Here is a 17,182-nt window from a genome sequence, read left to right on the forward strand (position 1 = left end):
TGGCATTTCAACACGGCAATCTGCCAGATAAATGGATTTTGGAGCTGGAAATATTCATAATTCTTAAGAATTAATTCAAAATATATATTTATTTTCTTAGTGTGGTTAACAAAACAGAGCTGCAAGGCTTATTTATATCAATAATTATTCAAGTTTATAGATTTGTTAATGAATTGCTTGTGCCGATTTTCGTTGAAAACCCTGTTAAACTAAAGCAATGCACCAAAATTTGGTATTTCAAAACGGCAATCTGCCAGATAAATGGGTTTTGGAACTGAAATTATTCTTCATTCTTAAGAATTAATTTAAAATTTATATCGATTTTCTTAGGGTGGTTAGCATAACAGAGCTGCTAGGCTTATTTATATCAATAATTATTCAAGTTTATAGATTTGTTAATGAATTGCTTGTGCCGATTTTCGTTGAAAACCGTGTTAAACTAAAGCAATGCACCAAAATTTGGTATTTCAAAACGGCAATCTGCCAGATAAATGGGTTTTGGAACTGAAATTATTCTTCATTCTTAAGAATTAATTTAAAATTTATATCGATTTTCTTAGGGTGGTTAGCATAACAGAGCTGCCAGGCTTATTTATATCAATAATTATTCAAGTTTTTAGATATGTTAATGATTTGCGTGTGTCGGTTTTCGTTCAAAATCCTTTTAAACTAAAGCAATGCACCAAAATTTGGTATTTCAAAACGGCAATCTGCCAGATAAATGGATTTTGGAGCTGGAAATATTCATAATTCTTAAGTATTAATTCAAAATTTATATAGATTTTCTTAGTGTGGTTAGCATAACAGAGCTGCCAGGCTTATTTATATCAATAATTATTCAAGTTTATTGATTTGTTAATCAATTGCTAGTGTCAATGTTTCTTCAAAACCCTGTTTGAATGAAGAAATTTACCAAAATTTGGCATTTCAACACGGCAATCTGCCAGATAAATGGATTTTGGAACTCGAAATATTCATAATTCTTAAGAATTAATTCAAATTTTTATCGATTTTCTTAGTGTGGTTAGCATAACAGAGCTGCCAGGCTTATTAATATCAATAATTATTCAAGTTTTAAGATTTGATAATGAATTGCGTGTGTCGGTTTTCGTTCAAAATCCTTTTAAACTAAAGCAATGCACCAAAATTTGGTATTTCAAAACGGCAATCTGCCAGATAAATGGATTTTGGAAATTAAATTATTCTTGAATTAATTCAAAATTTATATCGATTTTCTTAGTGTGGTTAGCATAACAGAGCTGTCAGGCTTATTTATATCAATAATTATTCAAGTTTTTAGATATGTTAATGATTTGCGTGTGTCGGTTTTCGTTCAAAATCCTTTTAAACTAAAGCAATGCACCAAAATTTGGTATTTCAAAACGGCAATCTGCCAGATAATTGGATTTTGGAGCTAGAAATATTCATAATTCTTAAGAATTAATTCAAAATTTATATCGATTTTCTTAGGGTGGTTAGCATAACAGAGCTGCCAGGCTTATTTATATCAATAATTATTCAAGTTTATTGATTTGTTAATCAATTGCTAGTGTCAATGTTTCTTCAAAACCCTGTTTGAATGAAGAAATTTACCAAAATTTGGCATTTCAACACGGCAATCTGCCAGATAAATGGATTTTGGAACTCGAAATATTCATAATTCTTAAGAATTAATTCAAATTTTGATCGATTTTCTTAGTGTGGTTAGCATAACAGAGCTGCCAGGCTTATTAATATCAATAATTATTCAAGTTTTAAGATTTGATAATGAATTGCTTATGTCGGTTTTCGTTCAAAACCCTGTTAAACTAAAGCAATGCACCAAAATTCGGTATTTCAAAACGGCAATCTGCCAGATAATTGGATTTTGGAACTGAAATTATTCTTGTATTAATTCAAAATTTATATCGATTTTCTTAGTGTGGTTAGCATAACAGAGCTGCCAGGCTTATTTATATCAATAATTATTCAAGTTTTTAGATATGTTAATGATTTGCTTGTGTCGGTTTTCGTTCAAAACCCTGTTAAACTAAAGCAATGCACCAAAATTTGGTATTTCAAAACGGCAATCTGCCAGATAAATGGATTTTGGAGCTGGAAATATTCATAATTCTAAATAATTAATTCAAAATTTATATCGATTTTCTTAGTGTGGTTAGCATAACAGAGCTGCCAGGCTTATTTATATCAATAATTATTCAAGTTTATTGATTTGTTAATCAATTGCAAGTGTCAATGTTTCTTCAAAACCGTGTTTGACTGAAGAAATTTACCAAAATTTGGCATTTCAACAAGGCAATCTGCCAGATAAATGAATTTTGGAGCTGGAAATATTCATAATTCTTAAGAATTAATTCAAAATTTATATTTATTTTCTTAGTGTGGTTAACAAAACAGAGCTGTCAGGCTTATTTATATCAATAATTATTCAAGTTTATAGATTTGTTAATGAATTGCTTGTGTCGATTTTTCTTCAAAACCCTGTTAAACTAAAACAGTTTACCAAAATTTGGTATTTCAAAACGGGCTTCTGCCAGATAAATGGATTTTGGAGCTGGAAATATTCATAATTCTTAAGAATTAATTCAAAATTTATATCGATTTTCTTAGTATGGTTAGCATAACAGAGCTGCCAGGCTTATTTATATCAATAATTATTCAAGTTTATTGATTTGTTAATCAATTGCTAGTGTCAATGTTTCTTCAAAACCCTGTTTGACTGAAGAAATTTACCAAAATTTGGCATTTCAACACGGCAATCTGGAAGATAAATGGATTTTGGAACTGAAATTATTCTTCATTCTTAAGAATTAATTTAAAATTTATATCGATTTTCTTAGTGTGGTTAGCATAACAAGGCTGCCAGGCTTTTTTATATCAATAATTATTCAAGTTTATAGATTTGTTATTGAATTTCTTGTGTCGATTTTCGTTCAAAACCCTGTTAAACTAAAGCAATGCACCAAAATTCGGTATTTCAAAACAGCAATCTGCCAGATAAATGGATTTTGGAGTGAAATTATTCTTGAATTAATTCAAAATTTATATCGATTTTCTTAGTGTGGTTAGCATAACAGAGCTGCCAGGCTTATTTATATCAATAATTATTCAAGTTTTTAGATTTGTTAATGAATTGCTTGTGTCGGTTTTCGTTCAAAACCCTGTTAAACTAAAGCAATGCACCAAAATTTGGTATTTCAAAACGGCAATTTGCCAGATAAATAGATTTTGGAGCTGGAAATATTCATAACTCTTAAGAATTAATTCAAAATTTATATCGATTTTCTTAGTGTGGTTAGCAAAACAGAGCTGCCAGGCTTTTTAAATCAATAATTATTCAAGTTTATTGATTTATTAATCAATTGCAAGTGTCAATGTTTCTTCAAAACCCTGTTTGGCTGAAGAAATTTACCAAAATTTGGCATTTCAACACTGCAATCTGCCAGATAAATGGATTTTGGAGCTGGAAATATTCATAATTCTTAAGAATTAATTTAAAATTTATATCGATTTTCTTAGTGTGGTTAGCATAACAGAGCTGCCAGGCTTATTTATATCAATAATTATTCAAGTTTTTAGATATGTTAATGATTTGCTTGTGTCGGTTTTCGTTCAAAACCCTGTTAAACTAAAGCAATGCACCAAAATTTGGTATTTCAAAACGGCAATCTGCCAGATAAATGGATTTTGGAGCTGGAAATATTCATAATTCTTAAGAATTAATTCAAAATTTTTATCGATTTTCTTAGTGTGGTTAGCATAACAGAGCTGCCAGGCTTATTTATATCAATAATTATTCAAGTTTTAAGATTTGTAAATGAATTGCTTATGTCGGTTTTCGTTCAAAACCCTGTTAAACTAAAGCAATGCACCAAAATTCGGTATTTCAAAACGGCAATCTGCCAGATAATTGGATTTTGGAACTGAAATTATTCTGGAATTAATTCAAAATTTATATCGATTTTCTTAGTGTGGTTAGCATAACAGAGCTGCTAGGCTTATTTATATCAATAATTATTCAAGTTTATAGATTTGTTAATGAATTGCTTGTGTCGATTTTTCTTCAAAACCCTGTTAAACTAAAGCAGTTTACCAAAATTTGGTATTTCAAAACGGGCTTCTGCCAGATAAATGGATTTTGGAGCTGGAAATATTCATAATTCTTAAGTATTAATTCAAAATTTATATAGATTTTCTTAGTGTGGTTAGCATAACAGAGCTGCCAGGCTTATTTATATCAATAATTATTCAAGTTTTTAGATTTGTTAATGAATTGCTTGTGTCGGTTTTCGTTCAAAACCCTGTTAAACTAAAGCAATGCACCAAAATTTGGTATTTCAAAACGGCAATTTGCCAGATAAATAGATTTTGGAGCTGGAAATATTCATAACTCTTAAGAATTAATTCAAAATGTATATCGATTTTCTTAGTGTGGTTAGTATAACAGAGCTGCCAGGCTTATTAAATCAATAATTATTCAAGTTTATTGATTTATTAATCAATTGCAAGTGTCAATGTTTCTTCAAAACCCTGTTTGGCTGAAGAAATTTACCAAAATTTGGCATTTCAACACTATAATCTGCCAGATAAATGGATTTTGGAGCTGGAAATATTCATAATTCTTAAGAATTAATTTAAAATTTATATCGATTTTCTTAAAGTGGTTAGCATAACAGAGCTGCCAGGCTTATTTATATCAATAATTATTCAAGTTTTTAGATATGTTAATGATTTGCTTGTGTCGGTTTTCGTTCAAAACCCTGTTAAACTAAAGCAATGCACCAAAATTTGGTATTTCAAAACGGCAATCTGCCAGATAAATGGATTTTGGAGCTGGAAATATTCATAATTCTAAATAATTAATTCAAAATTTATATCGATTTTCTTAGTGTGGTTAGCATAACAGAGCTGCCAGGCTTATTTATATCAATAATTATTCAAGTTTATTGATTTGTTAATCAATTGCAAGTGTAAATATTTCTTCAAAACCGTGTTTGACTGAAGAAATTTACCAAAATTTGGCATTTCAACAAGGCAATCTGCCAGATAAATGAATTTTGGAGCTGGAAATATTCATAATTCTTAAGAATTAATTCAAAATTTATATTTATTTTCTTAGTGTGGTTAACAAAACAGAGCTGTCAGGCTTATTTATATCAATAATTATTCAAGTTTATAGATTTGTTAATGAATTGCTTGTGTCGATTTTTCTTCAAAACCCTGTTAAACTAAAGCAATTTACCAAAATTTGGTATTTCAAAACGGCAATCTACCAGATAAATAGAGTTTGGAACTGAAATTATTCTTGAATTAATTTAAAATTTATATCGATTTTCTTAGTGTGTTTAGCATAACAGAGCTGCCAGGCTTATTTATATCAATAATTATTCAAGTTTTTAGATTTGTTAATGAATTGCTTGTGTCGATTTTCGTTCAAAAACCTGTTAAACTAAAGGAGTGCACCAATATTTCGTATTTCAAAACGGCAATCTGCCAGATAAATGGATTATGGAACTGAAATTATTCTTGAATTAATTCAAAATTTATATCGATTTTCTTAGTGTGGTTAGTAAAACAGAGCTGCCAGGCTTATTTATATCAATAATAATTCAAATTTATAGATTTGTTAATGAATTCCTTGTGTCGATTTTCGTTCAAAACCCTGTTAAACTAAAGCAATGCACCAAAATTCGGTATTTCAAAACGGCAATCTGCCAGATAAATGGATTTTGGAACTGAAATTATTCTTGAATTAATTCAAAATTTATATCGATTTCCTTAGTGTGGTTAGCATAACAGAGCTGACAGGCTTATTTATATCAATAATTATTGAAGTTTATTGATTTGTTAATCAATTGCTTGTGTCGATTTTTCTTCAAAACCCTGTTTGACTGAAGAAATTTACCAAAATTTGGTGTTTCAACACGGCAATCTGCCAGATAAATGGATTTTGGAACTGAAATTATTCTTCATTCTTAAGAATTAATTTAAAATTTATATCGATTTTCTTAGTGTGGTTAGCATAACAGAGCTGTCAGGCTTATTAATATCAATAATTATTCAAGTTTATAGATTTGTTAATGAATTGCTTGTGTCGATTTTTCTTTAAAACCCTGTTAAACTAAAGCAATTTACCAAAATTTGGTATTTCAAAACGGCAATCTACCAGATTAATGGATTTTGGAACTGAAATTATTCTTGATTTAATTCAAAATTTATATTTATTTTCTTAGTGTGGTTAACAAAACAGAGCTGCCAGGCTTATTTATATCAATAATTATTCAAGTTTATAGATTTGTTAATGAATTGCTTGTGTCGGTTTTCGTTCAAAACCCGGTTAAACTAAAGCAATGCACCAAAATTTGGTATTTCAAAACGGCAATCTGCCAGATAAATGGATTTTGGAACTGAAATTATTCTTGAATTAATTCAAAATTTATATCGATTTCCTAAGTGTGGTTAGCATAACAGAGCTGCCAGGCTTATTTATATCAATAATTATTCAAGTTTTTAGACTTGATAATGAATTGCTTGTGTCGGTTTTCGTTCAAAACCCTGTTAAACTAAAGCAATGCACCAAAATTTGGTATTTCAAAACGGCAATCTGCCAGATAAATGGATTTTGGAACTGAAATTATTCTTGATTTAATTCAAAATTTATATTTATTTTCTTAGTGTGGTTAACAAAACAGAGCTGCCAGGCTTATTTATATCAATAATTATTCAAGTTTTTAGACTTATTAATGAATTGCTTGTGTCGGTTTTCGTTCAAAACCCTGTTAAAATAAAGTAATGCACCAAAATTTGGTATTTCAAAACGGCAATCTGCCAGATAAATGGATTTTGGAACTGAAATTATTCTTGAATTAATTCAAAATTTATATCGATTTCCTTAGTGTAGTTAGCATAACAGAGCTGCCAGGCTTATTAAATCAATAATTATTCAAGTTTATTGATTTGTTAATCAATTGCAAGTAACAATGTTTCTTCAAAACCGTGTTTGACTGAAGAAATTTACCAAAATTTGGCATTTCAACAAGGCAATCTGCCAGATAAATGAATTTTGGAGCTGGAAATATTCATAATTCTTAAGAATTAATTCAAAATTTATATTTATTTTCTTAGTGTGGTTAACAAAAATGAGCTGTCAGGCTTATTTATATCAATAATTATTCAAGTTTATAGATTTGTTAATGAATTGATTGTGTCGATTTTTCTTCAAAACCCTGTTAAACTAAAGCAATTTACCAAAATTTGGTATTTCAAAACGGCAATCTACCAGATAAAGAGAGATTGGAACTGAAATTATTCTTGAATTAATTCAAAATTTATATCGATTTTCTAAGTGTGGTTAGCATAACAGAGCTGCCAGGCTTATTTATATCAATAATTATTGAAGTTTATTGATTTGTTAATCAATTGCTAGTGTCAATGTTTCTTCAAAACCCTGTTTGACTGAAGAAATTTACCAAAATTTGGCATTTCAACACGGCAATCTGCCAGATAAATGGATTTTGGAACTGAAATTGTTCTTCATTCTTAAGAATTAATTTAAAATTTATATCGATTTTCTTAGTGTGGTTAGCATAACAGAGCTGCCAGGTTTATTTATATCAATTATTATTCAAGTTTATAGATTTGTTAATGAATTGCTTGTATCGATTTTTCTTCAAAACCGTGTTTGACTGAAGAAATTTACCAAAATTTGGCAATTCAAAACGGCAATCTGCCAGATAAATGGTTTTTGGAACTGAAATTATTCTTGAATTAATTCAAAATTTATATCGATTTTCTTAGTGTGGTTAGCATAACAGAGCTGCCAGGCTTATTTATATCAATAATTATTCAAGTTTATAGATTTGTTAATGAATTGCATGTGTCTATTTTTCTTCAAAACCCTGTTAAACTAAAGCAATTTACCAAAATTTGGTATTTCAAAACGGCAATCTGCCAGATAAATGGATTTTGGAACTGAAATTTATCTTCATTCCTAAGAATTAATTCAAAATTTATATTTATTTTCTTAGTGTGGTTTACAAAACAGAGCTGCCCAGCTTATTGTTATCAATAATTATTCAAGTTTATTGATTTGTTAATCAATTGCTAGTGTCAATGTTTCTTCAAAACCCTGTTTGACTGAAGAAATTTACCAAAATTTGGCAATTCAACACTGCAATCTGCCAGATAAATGGGTTTTGGAACTGAAATTATTCTTCATTCTTAAGAATTAATTTAAAATTTATATCGATTTTCTTAGTGTGATTAGCATAACAGAGCTGCCAGGCTTATTTATATCAATTATTATTCAAGTTTATAGATTTGTTAATGAATTGCTTGTGTCGATTTTTCTTCAAAACCGTGTTTGACTGAAGAAATTTACCAAAATTTGGCATTTCAACACTGCAATCTGCCAGATAAATGGGTTTTGGAACTGAAATTATTCTTTATTCTTAAGAATTAATTTAAAATTTATATCGATTTTCTTAGTGTCGTTAGCATAACAGAGCTGCCAGGCTTATTTATATCAATAATTATTCAAGTTTATAGATTTGTTAAGAATTGCTTGTGTCGATTTTTCTTCAAAACCCTGTTAAACTAAAGCAATTTACCAAAATTTGGTATTTCAAAACGGCAATCTGCCAGATGAATGGATTTTGGAGCTGGAAATATTCATAATTCTTAAGAATTAATTTAAAATTTATAGCGATTTTCTTAGTGTGGTTAGCATAACAGAGCTGCCAGGCTTATTTATATCAATAATTATTCAAGTTTTTAGATATGTTAATGATTTGCTTGTGTCGGTGTTCGTTCAAAACCCTGTTAAACTAAAGCAAAGCACCAAAATTTGGTATTTCAAAACGGCAATCTGCCAGATAAATGGTTTTTGGAACTGAAATTATTCTTGAATTAATTCAAAATTTATATCGATTTTCTTAGTGTGGTTAGCATAACAGAGCTGCCAGGCTTATTTATATCAATAATTATTCAAGTTTTTAGATTTGTTAATGAATTGCTTGTGTCGGTTTTCGTTCAAAACCCTGTTAAACTAAAGCAAAGCACCAAAATTTGGTATTTCAAAACGGCAATCTGCCAGATAAATGGATTTTGGAGCTGGAAATATTTATAATTCTTAAGAATTAATTCAAAATTAAATCGATTTTCTTAGTATGGTTAGCATAACAGAGCTGACAGGCTTATTTATATCAATAATTATTCAAGTTTATTGATTTGTTAATCAATTGCAAGTGTCAATGTTTCTTCAAATCCCTGTTTGACTGAAGAAATTTACCAAAATTTGGCATTTCAACACTGCAATCTGCCAGAGAAATGGATTTTGGAGCTGGAAATATTCATAATTCTTAAGATTTAATTCAAAATTTATATTTATTTTCTTAGTGTGGTTAACAAAACAGAGCTGCCAGGCTTATTAATATCAATAATTATTCAAGTTTATTGATTTGTTAATCAATTGCTAGTGTCAATGTTTCTTCAAAACCCTGTTTGACTGAAGAAATTTACCAAAATTTGGCAATTCAACACTGCAATCTGCCAGATAAATGGGTTTTGGAACTGAAATTATTCTTCATTCTTAAGAATTAATTTAAAATTTATATCGATTTTCTTAGTGTGATTAGCATAACAGAGCTGCCAGGCTTATTTATATCAATTATTATTCAAGTTTATAGATTTGCAAATGAATTGCTTGTGTCGATTTTTCTTCAAAACCGTGTTTGACTGAAGAAATTTACCAAAATTTGGCATTTCAACACTGCAATCTGCCAGATAAATGGGTTTTGGAACTGAAATTATTCTTTATTCTTAAGAATTAATTTAAAATTTATATCGATTTTCTTAGTGTGGTTAGCATAACAGAGCTGCCAGGCTTATTTTTATCAATAATTATTCAAGTTTATAGATTTGTTAAGAATTGCTTGTGTCGATTTTTCTTCAAAACCCTGTTAAACTAAAGCAATTTACCAAAATTTGGTATTTCAAAACGGCAATCTGCCAGATGAATGGATTTTGGAGCTGGAAATATTCATAATTCTTAAGAATTAATTTAAAATTTATAGCGATTTTCTTAGTGTGGTTAGCATAACAGAGCTGCCAGGCTTATTAAATCAATAATTATTCAAGTTTATTGATTTGTTAATCAATTGCGAGTGTCAATGTTTCTTCAAATCCCTGTTTAACTGAAGAAATTTACCAAAATTTGACATTTCAACACTGCAATCTGCCAGAGAAATGGATTTTGGAGCTGGAAATATTCATAATTCTTAAGAATTAATTCAAAATTTATATCGATTTTCTTAGTGTGGTTAACAAAACAGAGCTGCCAGGCTTATTTATATCAATAATTATTCAAGTTTATAGATTTGTTAATGAATTACATGTGTCTATTTTTCTTCAAAACCCTGTTAAACTAAAGCAATTTACCAAAATTTGGTATTTCAAAACGGCAATCTGCCAGATAAATGGATTTTGGAACTGAAATTATTCTTGAATTATTTTAAAATTTATATTGATTTTCTTAGTGTGGTTAGCATAACAGAGCTGCCAAGCTTATTTATATCAATAATTATTCAAGTTTTTAGATTTGTTAATGAATTGCTTGTGTCGATTTTCGTTCAAAACCCTTGTAAACTAAAGCAATGCACCAAAATTTGGTATTTCAAATCGGCAATCTGCCAGATAAATGGATTTTGGAACTGAAATTATTCTTGAATTAATTCAAAATTTATATCGATTTTCTTAGTGTGGTTAGCATAGCAGAGCTGCCAATCTTATTTATATCAATAATTATTCAAGTTTATTGATTTGTTAATCAATTGCTAGTGTCAATGTTTCTTCAAAACCCTGTTTGACTGAAGAAATTTACCAAAATTTGGCAATTCAACACTGCAATCTGCCAGATAAATGGGTTTTGGAACTGAAATTATTCTTCATTCTTAAGAATTAATTTAAAATTTATATCGATTTTCTTAGTGTGATTAGCATAACAGAGCTGCCAGGCTTATTTATATCAATTATTATTCAAGTTTATAGATTTGTTAATGAATTGCTTGTGTCGAATTTTCTTCAAAACCGTGTTTGACTGAAGAAATTTACCAAAATTTGGCATTTCAACACTGCAATCTGCCAGATAAATGGGTTTTGGAACTGAAATTATTCTTTATTCTTAAGAATTAATTTAAAATTTATATCGATTTTCTTAGTGTGGTTAGCATAACAGAGCTGCCAGGCTTATTTATATCAATAATTATTCAAGTTTATAGATTTGTTAAGAATTGCTTGTGTCGATTTTTCTTCAAAACCCTGTTAAACTAAAGCAATTTACCAAAATTTGGTATTTCAAAACGGCAATCTGCCAGATGAATGGATTTTGGAGCTGGAAATATTCATAATTCTTAAGAATTAATTTAAAATTTATAGCGATTTTCTTAGTGTGGTTAGCATAACAGAGCTGCCAGGCTTATTTATATCAATAATTATTCAAGTTTTTAGATATGTTAATGATTTGCTTGTGTCGGTGTTCGTTCAAAACCCTGTTAAACTAAGGGAATGCACCAAAATTTGGTATTTCAAAACGGCAATCTGCCAGATAAATGGTTTTTGGAACTGAAATTATTCTTGAATTAATTCAAAATTTATATCGATTTTCTTAGTGTGGTTAGCATAACAGAGCTGCCAGGCTTATTTATATCAATAATTATTCAAGTTTTTAGATTTGTTAATGAATTGCTTGTGTCGGTTTTCGTTCAAAACCCTGTTAAACTAAAGCAATGCACCAAAATTTGGTATTTCAAAACGGCAATCTGCCAGATAAATGGATTTTGGAGCTGGAAATATTTATAATTCTTAAGAACTAATTCAAAATTAAATCGATTTTCTTAGTATGGTTAGCATAACAGAGCTGACAGGCTTATTTATATCAATAATTATTCAAGTTTATTGATTTGTTAATCAATTGCAAGTGTCAATGTTTCTTCAAATCCCTGTTTGACTGAAGAAATTTACCAAAATTTGGCATTTCAACACTGCAATCTGCCAGAGAAATGGATTTTGGAGCTGGAAATATTCATAATTCTTAAGATTTAATTCAAAATTTATATTTATTTTCTTAGTGTGGTTAACAAAACAGAGCTGCCAGGCTTATTTATATCAATAATTATTCAAGTTTATTGATTTGTTAATCAATTGCTAGTGTCAATGTTTCTTCAAAACCCTGTTTGACTGAAGAAATTTACCAAAATTTGGCAATTCAACACTGCAATCTGCCAGATAAATGGGTTTTGGAACTGAAATTATTCTTCATTCTTAAGAATTAATTTAAAATTTATATCGATTTTCTTAGTGTGGTTAGCATAACAGAGCTGCCAGGCTTATTTATATCAATAATTATTCAAGTTTATAGATTTGTTAATGAATTGCTTGTGTCGATTATTCTTCAAAACCCTGTTAAACTAAAGCAATTTACCAAAATTTGGTATTTCAAAACGGCAATCTGCCAGAGAAATGGATTTTGGAGCTGGAAATATTCATAATTCTTAAGATTTAATTCAAAATTTATATTTATTTTCTTAGTGTGGTTAACAAAACAGAGCTGCCAGGCTTATTTATATCAATAATTATTCAAGTTTATTGATTTGTTAATCAATTGCTAGTGTCAATGTTTCTTCAAAACCCTGTTTGACTGAAGAAATTTACCAAAATTTGGCAATTCAACACTGCAATCTGCCAGATAAATGGGTTTTGGAACTGAAATTATTCTTCATTCTTAAGAATTAATTTAAAATTTATATCGATTTTCTTAGTGTGATTAGCATAACAGAGCTGCCAGGCTTATTTATATCAATTATTATTCAAGTTTATAGATTTGCAAATGAATTGCTTGTGTCGATTTTTCTTCAAAACCGTGTTTGACTGAAGAAATTTACCAAAATTTGGCATTTCAACACTGCAATCTGCCAGATAAATGGGTTTTGGAACTGAAATTATTCTTTATTCTTAAGAATTAATTTAAAATTTATATCGATTTTCTTAGTGTGGTTAGCATAACAGAGCTGCCAGGCTTATTTATATCAATAATTATTCAAGTTTATAGATTTGTTAAGAATTGCTTGTGTCGATTTTTCTTCAAAACCCTGTTAAACTAAAGCAATTTACCAAAATTTGGTATTTCAAAACGGCAATCTGCCAGATGAATGGATTTTGGAGCTGGAAATATTCATAATTCTTAAGAATTAATTTAAAATTTATAGCGATTTTCTTAGTGTGGTTAGCATAACAGAGCTGCCAGGCTTATTTATATCAATAATTATTCAAGTTTTTAGATATGTTAATGATTTGTTTTTGTCGGTTTTCGTTCAAAACCCTGTTAAACTAAGGGAATGCACCAAAATTTGGTATTTCAAAACGGCAATCTGCCAGATAAATGGTTTTTGGAACTGAAATTATTCTTGAATTAATTCAAAATTTATATCGATTTTCTTAGTGTGGTTAGCATAACAGAGCTGCCAGGCTTATTTATATCAATAATTATTCAAGTTTTTAGATTTGTTAATGAATTGCTTGTGTCGGTTTTTCTTCAAAACCCTGTTTGACTGAAGAAATTTACCAAAATTTGGTGTTTCAACACGGCAATCTGCCAGATAAATGGATTTTGGAACTGAAATTTTTCTTCATTCTTAAGAATTAATTTAAAATTTATATCGATTTTCTTAGTGTGGTTAGCATAACAGAGCTGTCAGGCTTATTAATATCAATAATTATTCAAGTTTATAGATTTGTTAATGAATTGCTTGTGTCGATTTTTCTTTAAAACCCTGTTAAACTAAAGCAATTTACCAAAATTTGGTATTTCAAAACGGCAATCTCCAAGATAAATGGATTTTGGAGCTGGAAATATTTATAATTCTTAAGAATTGATTCAAAATTAAATCGATTTTCTTAGTATGGTTAGCATAACAGAGCTGCCAGGCTTATTTATATCAATAATTATTCAAGTTTATTGATTTGTTAATCAATTGCAAGTGTCAATGTTTCTTCAAATCCCTGTTTGACTGAAGAAATTTACCAAAATTTGGCATTTCAACACTGCAATCTGCCAGAGAAATGGATTTTGGAGCTGGAAATATTCATAATTCTTAAGATTTAATTCAAAATTTATATTTATTTTCTTAGTGTGGTTAACAAAACAGAGCTGCCAGGCTTATTTATATCAATAATTATTCAAGTTTATAGATTTGGTAATGAATTGCTTGTGTCTATTTTTCTTCAAAACCCTGTTAAACTAAAGCAATTTACCAAACTTTGGTATTTCAAAACGGCAATCTGCCAGATAAATGGATTTTGGAACTGAAATTAATCTTCATTCTAAGAATTAATTCAAAATTTATATTTATTTTCTTAGTGTGGTTTACAAAACAGAGCTGCCCGGCTTATTTATATCAATAATTATTCAAGTTTATAGATTTGTTAATGAATTGCTTGTGACTATTTTTCTTCAAAACGCTGTTAAACTAAAGCAATTCACCAAAATTTGGTATTTCAAAACGGCAATCTGCCAGATAAATGGATTTTGGAACTGAAATTATTCTTCAACCTTAAGAATTAATTCAAAATTTATATCGATTTTCTTAGTGTGGTTAGCATAACAGAGCTGACAGGCTTATTTATATCAATAATTATTCAAGTTTTTAGATTTGTTAATGATTTGCTTGTGTCGATTTTCGTTCAAAACCCTTGTAAACTAAAGCAATGCACCAAAATTTGGTATTTCAAAACGGCAATCTGCCAGATAAATGGATTTTGGAACTGAAATTATTCTTGAATTAATTCAAAATTTATATCGATTTTCTTAGTGTGGTTAGCATAGCAGAGCTGCCAATCTTATTTATATCAATAATTATTCAAGTTTATTGATTTGTTAATCAATTGCTAGTGTCAATGTTTCTTCAAAACCCTGTTTGACTGAAAAAATTTACCAAAATTTGGCAATTCAACACTGCAATCTGCCAGATAAATGGGTTTTGGAACTAAAATTATTCTTTATTCTTAAGAATTAATTTAAAATTTATATCGATTTTCTTAGTGTGGTTAGCATAACAGCTGTCAGGCTTATTTATATCAACAATTATTCAATCTTATAGATTTGGTAATGAATTGCTTGTGTCGATTTTTCTTCAAAACCCTGTTAAACTAAAGCAATTTACCAAAATTTGGTATTTCAAAACGGCAATCTGCCAGATAAATGGATTTTGGAACTGAAATCTATTTTCATTCTTAAGAATTAATTTAAAATTTATATCGATTTTCTTAGTGTGGTTAGCATAACAGAGCTGCCAGGCTTATTAAATCAATAATTATTCAAGTTTATTGATTTGTTAATTAATTGCGTGTGTCAATGTTTCTTTAAAACCGTGTTTGACTGAAGAAATTTACCAAAATTTGGCATTTCAACAAGGCAATCTGCCAGATAATAGGATTTTGGAGCTGGAAATATACATAATTCTTAATAATTAATTCAAAATTTATATCGATTTTCTTAGTGTGGTTAGCATAACAGCTGTCAGGCTTATTTATATCAACAATTATTCAATCTTATAGATTTGGTAATGAATTGCTTGTGTCGATTTTCGTTCAAAACCCTTGTAAACTAAAGCAATGCACCAAAATTTGGTATTTCAAAACGGCAATCTGCCAGATAAATGGATTTTGGAACTGAAATTATTCTTGAATTAATTCAAAATTTATATAGATTTTCTTAAAGTGGTTAGCATAACAGAGCTGCCAGGCTTATTAAATCAATAATTATTCAAGTTTATTGATTTGTTAATCAATTGCGAGTGTCAATGTTTCTTCAAAACCGTGTTTGACTGAAGAAATTTACCAAAATTTGGTATTTCAACACGGCAATCTGCAAGATAAATGGATTTTGGAACTGAAATTATTCTTGAATTAATTCAAATTTTATATCGATTTTCTTAGTGTGGTTAGCATAACAGAGCTGCCAGGCTTATTTATATCAATAATTATTGAAGTTTATTGATTTGTTAATCAATTGCAAGTGTCAATGTTTCTTCAAAACCGTGTTTGACTGAAGAAATTTACCAAAATTTGGCATTTCAACAAGGCAATCTGCCAGATAATAGGATTTTGGAGCTGGAAATATTCATAATTCTTAAGAATTAATTCAAAACTTATATTTATTTTCTTAGTGTGGTTAACAAAACAGCTGTCAGGCTTATTTATATCAATAATTATTCAATCTTATAGATTTGGTAATGAATTGCTTGTGTCGATTTTTCTTCAAAACAATGTTAAACTAAAGCAATTTACCAAAATTTGGTATTTCAAAACGGCAATATGCCAGATAAATGGATTTTGGAACTGAAATTATTTTTCATTCTTAAGAATTAATTTAAAATTTATATCGATTTTCTTAGTGTGGTTAGCATAACAGAGCTGCCAGGCTTATTAAATCAATAATTATTCAAGTTTATTGATTTGTTAATCAATTGCGTGTGTCAATGTTTCTTCAAAACCGTGTTTGACTGAAGAAATATGCCAAAATTTGGCATTTCAACAAGGCAATCTGCCAGATAATAGGATTTTGGAGCTGGAAATATTCATAATTCGTAAGAATTAATTCAAAATGTATATTTATTTTCTTAGTGTGGTTAACAAAACAGAGCTGTCAGGCTTATTTATATCAATAATTATTCAAGTTTATAGATTTGTTAATGAACTGCTTGTGTCGATTTTTCTTCAAAACCCTGTTAAACTAAAGCAATTTACCATAATTTGGTATTTCAAAACGGCAATCTGCAAGATAAATGGATTTTGGAACTGAAATTATTCTTGAATTAATTCAAAATTTATATAGATTTTCTTAAAGTGGTTAGCATAACAGAGCTGCCAGGCTTATTTATATCAATAATTATTGAAGTTTATTGATTTGTTAATCAATTGCAAGTGTCAATGTTTCTTCAAAACCGTGTTTGACTGAAGAAATTTACCAAAATTTGGCATTTCAACAAGGCAATCTGCCAGATAATAGGATTTTGGAGCTGGAAATATTCATAATTCTTAAGAATTAATTCAAAATTTATATTTATTTTCTTAGTGTGGTTAACAAAACAGAGCTGTCAGGCTAATTTATATCAAAAATTATTCAAGT

This window comes from Leiobunum rupestre, chromosome 8 (assembly GCF_980474605.1).
Source record: "Leiobunum rupestre chromosome 8, qqLeiRupe1.1.hap1, whole genome shotgun sequence".
Taxonomy (NCBI): Eukaryota; Metazoa; Arthropoda; class Arachnida; order Opiliones; family Sclerosomatidae; genus Leiobunum; species Leiobunum rupestre.